The 4,461-nt window shown below is 50.9% G+C and overlaps 1 long non-coding RNA gene across 1 annotated transcript; it reads left to right on the top strand.

Annotated features, from left to right (window-relative positions):
- The first annotated feature begins 743 nt into the window (after nucleotides 1–743).
- On the top strand, nucleotides 744–2,857 carry LOC109324279. Its single transcript, XR_002104899.1, has 3 exons — nucleotides 744–754; nucleotides 1,735–1,737; nucleotides 2,777–2,857. It is a non-coding gene; the product is annotated as an uncharacterized LOC109324279 (long non-coding RNA).
- Nucleotides 2,858–4,461: the final 1,604 nt, after the last annotated feature.

Consider the following 4,461-nt stretch of genomic DNA (forward strand, 5'->3'; position numbering starts at 1 on the left):
GGATGTCCCTGAGCACAAGGTATGGGGTGCAGAACATGCTGTTCACTTTGAGCAGGCTGGAGCTGTCTTGGTCCAAGACCTGGAGGGCCCCAGTGAAGAGGGACCCGAAGCCAAAGTATTCCAGGGTTTGGAAGAGGTAGACGTGGTTCACCCAGTCAAAGGCTTTCTCCTGGTTCAGAGAGATGAGGCCAATGTCCAGGCTGAAGAGTTTTCTGGCTGTGAGTAGGTCACTCAGCAGGAACAGGTCATCTTGGATTGTCCTGCCCGGCACACAATAGTTCTGCTCGTGCCCAGTGACAGAGGCCACAAGGGAGTGGAGAAAGGTCGCCAGTGCTTTGGCCAGAATCTTGTAGTCCGCACACATCAGGGAGACCAGCCACCAGTTCTTAATGCAGCCAAGGTCTCCCTTCTTAGGCAGCAGCGTGAGCACTGCTCAGTGGCAGCTGTTCGGCAGGATCTTGTTGGCAAGCTCTCCTGGAAAACACACAGGAGACAGGAGCCAAGGAGAGGCCAGAAGGTCTTGTAGAACTTGGCAGGTAACCCGTTGAGGCCTTGGGCTTTGCCAGAGGTGAGGCCAGCCATGGAGGCTGCCAGCTCCTCAAGAGACAATTCCTACTCAGGCTCGCTGGCCTTCAGGGCACAGAGATGTGGCACGCCCTTGTGGAGTTCCTGTGTGGCCTCTGGGAAGGATGGCTCAGCCATAAACAGGTCGTGACAGAAGGTGACCATGTGCTCATGTATTTCCCTCAAGTCTGTAATTACCTAGCCCTGAGGGGTCTTGAGTTGATCTAAGACTTTGCTCGCTGCCCGCTGCTGCTCCAGGTTGAAGCAGCAGTGGGTTGGAGCATTGGTTTCAGCCAGTTCTTGGCCAAGTCATGCAGGCATTCCCTGTGGAACTAGAGGCTCTCATGCAGCACTGCATCACTGTTGGCAGCCAGCAGGGCAGCCTCAAGCTCTACCACATCCTCCTCCAGCTCTCATATAACAGTGGTGCAGTTCATTTGTGGCCATCTGGGTGTACTGCTGGCAAGAAGCCCAGATTTGTACCTTGCCCACATCCCACCACAACTTCCCAGAGTAGCAGCTCAGTCTTGCAGCCTCCCAGCCCCACCAAAAGTGGACAAAAGCAGTCCCAGAAGTAGGAGTCTTGAAGGAGGCTGACGTTGAAGCACCAGTAAGGTACAGGAGTGGCAGAGGGTGCCTGGTGACAAAGGCGGTCAAGGAAAGCCATGGTGAGACCACTAGCACTTGTCCTGGCCCCGGCGTACTGGCATATGTCAGAACGCAGGGCTCGCCAGATGTCAACAAGGTCTGTGGTCTCCAGGGCAGACTGCATCTTGCGGGCTGACAGCAGGCGAGACTCAGGCCCCGTGCAGTCGAGCGAGGTGTTAATGGTGCAATTAAAGTCCCCACCTATGAGGAGCAGGTCATCATCCTCATTAGCATCATGCAGGAGGGCAGCCAAGGTCTCAAAGAAAGCAACCCACTCCTGACCATCAGTGGGATATAGACATTGACGAGTAGCAGGTACTGTTGTACTAGGGGTACACAGACAGTAAGCAGGCGGTGGGGGGATGACCTCCCATACCATCACCATGTCAAGCTGTCAGAGCCAACCCAAGCAGGATGCGGGGCTTGGAGCAAAACAGCCCATGCAGCACCCCGCCCCCACTCTGATCCCATGTTCCCCAGACCCAAAGAAGCTACCGCTGCTATCAGCAGCAGCAGGGTGAGGGGGTAGTGAACAGTCAGACGTGAAGCCAGCGGCACAGAGTTGCTGCAACCGCTCCACCCAGCTCCGCAGGACCACCAAAGTGCAGGGCCCAGGGCGGTCACCCTGATTCACACCCCCGCAAGCTGTAGTTGCAGTGATAAGAGAGTCATGACTCTGGCACTGATGGTGGTGCCACGGCTCAGGAACAAGTGGCCTCAGACAGCATGCCAAGCCACCTGGTTGAGCCCATCAGAATGTGTTTTATGGAGGAAGGCAACAGCTAGCTGCTTCTGGCACAGGAGCTCCAGGATGGCCTCCCATTTCACCGGATCTCGACAGCCATTAACATTAAAAAAGTGCCAATTGTGGCTGCCATGAGTGTAGCAAGGGTTGGTTACCCCCACCATTGCCTCTCCCACCACCAAATCATCCCTGTCCACAGCCATGTGCAATGCAGTATGACAGCCAGAGCAGGGTCAGGCTCTTTAGCAGGGGGCCCCCCTGGCACTGGCCAAGGTAGGTCCTGGTGGGAATGGGGTGTCCTGAGAGGCCCCCTCCATCTTCCTCTCCTTGTTTTTCTTCATAGGGGATGGGCCAGACCTCTCCCGGGGTCAAACACCTCCGACAAGGCCACAGTGAAAGGCAGCTAGGAGGAGGCCTAAGCCCCATCATCCAACAGGGCCCTGATACCACAGTCACCAGCCACCCCAGCTGCCTTAGCCGGTGGTTGGGGCAGGCACCCTAGGTGGGATGGGTAAGGGAGAGGGCTGGATAGTAGTACCAACCCCTCAGCTAGGTGGTGCTCTCACACTGGAGACCCCAGCCCCCTCAGATGGAACAGGGGTGAAAGCAGGTCAGGAAGAGATCCTGGCCTCACAGGGTGGGGCCCATATCCCAGAAGTGGATGCGCCATCTTTCGGCGCTGCTGCAGTTACCGATGTTCCAGCTGTTTTCTCCTGTGGGCACTGAGCTGTTACATGGGAAGAGCTACCACACTGGAAACATGTGGTCTCCCCCCAAGGAAAAAAAATAAATCAAAAACTTCTGCCTGCTGAACATGAGGTTCAAGGAGTGAGGCAGAAACTGGGGGCCCTCCCTGAGGAGCATGAAAACCTGTCTTCGAAGGGACAAGACATGCTTCAGATTTCGGTCCTTCCTTCTGATCGTCAGTCAGCGAAAGGGACTCAGAGGAACCCCATAAAGGTCAAGTCCCCTTGGACAGCTCCCGGTCGGACAGGTATGGGAGCATGTTGGAAATCACCACCCTCACTGCCTGGGTGTCTAGGGGCATGACAAGATAGTGTATGCCTATGATGTCCAGGCCCTCTGTGCACACCCTGTTGACCAGGGTGGGAGCGCTCAGGTAAATCACTGGGACCGTGTTAACATGACCTCTGTAACATACGTTACACTGCCCCAAGAGATCTGCTAGGGCACCTATGCAGCCCTCAACCCTGACATAAGGAGAGGTATCAACCCTCAAGCCATGGTTAAGGGGGGGTTTTGAGAGGCATCCCCATGCCAGCTGCTGAGTGTAGGAGCAGCCATTCCTGCTAGAACAGGGTTAGTTTCGAAACCTAAAACTAAGAGAACGAGAAGAAAAAAATGTGTATATTAAATATAGAGATAAGTGTCTGGGAATGCAGCCATAAAAAGCAGGAAGGGAGGGTAAGCACCCAGAGGGGGGAAAGGAGGAGTGAAACAGAAAAAGAAAAGGGGGAGGGGAGTGGATTAAGAGCACATCTCAAAAGTCAAGATACAGAAAAAGATAACTCCCCACAGCAAACAAGCAAAAAAGAAAGAAAGAAAATGAAACAGCAAGAGGAAAGCTGTAAAGTAGACAGATGCAACTCAGACAGAGAAACCAGAAGTAGAGGGGGAGGGAACAGAGAGCAGAGAATAAGAAGAAAAAACACTGCAAAAGTGCAAGAAAAAAAAATCAGAAAGGGAGATAAACAGAAGCAGGAGAGCTTTAGACAGGTGGGAGTCAGGAAAGAAAAGAGATAGGAAGCCGAGGAGTCTTACGCTCAGGATCACCCCATGAAGCTCCAAGCCAGCCTGGTCTGAAGCATCTTAAGAGGGAGGGAGGCAGGAAGGCCAACTCAGAATATGAAAAAGTTAAAACTACTGAGGAAATGTAATGCAGTATCACAGTATAAATGTTTTTTCCTCCCTAAAAAAAAAAAAAAAATACAGAACTTGAAACATTAAAAGATCACAAACAGCTCAAGAGTGTATTTTTACTTCAACACTGAGAAGAAACAAAAAGAAGCTTTAAAAGAAACCATTAAATCTGAATGGAAAGTTGACTGCATGCAACTATTCAGAAGCCATCTCCATTATGAAATATGGAAATTTCTGTATATTTCAATACATAATGTAAAGCAAAAGGTATTTTCTGCATTACCTGAAAGACTAACTACATTAAAGTTGCTGACCATAATCTTCCAATTTCAATGGAAGCAGGATTGTCTCTAAATATTTTATTATAGCTGACGAAAGTTTTTCTTAATTAAGAAAAAACAGCTTCGAATTATATTTACATAGATAACACTATTTAAAATTCTACACTCAATGGCCGCATCCACATGAGCAAGCATGTGCCTGCTGCAGTGTCTCAAAAGACATGCCAGGAAGAAAAAAGTGTTCCCTACGCTCCGTATTTTCAGAGAGGACTCCACAAGTTTGACACCAGAAAGTCCCTGCATAAAACAAACAAACAAAAAAAATACACACTGGGAAAAAAA

This window comes from Crocodylus porosus, unplaced genomic scaffold (assembly GCF_001723895.1).
Source record: "Crocodylus porosus isolate Cpor-Errol unplaced genomic scaffold, CroPor_comp1, whole genome shotgun sequence".
NCBI classification, from domain to species: Eukaryota; Metazoa; Chordata; order Crocodylia; family Crocodylidae; genus Crocodylus; species Crocodylus porosus.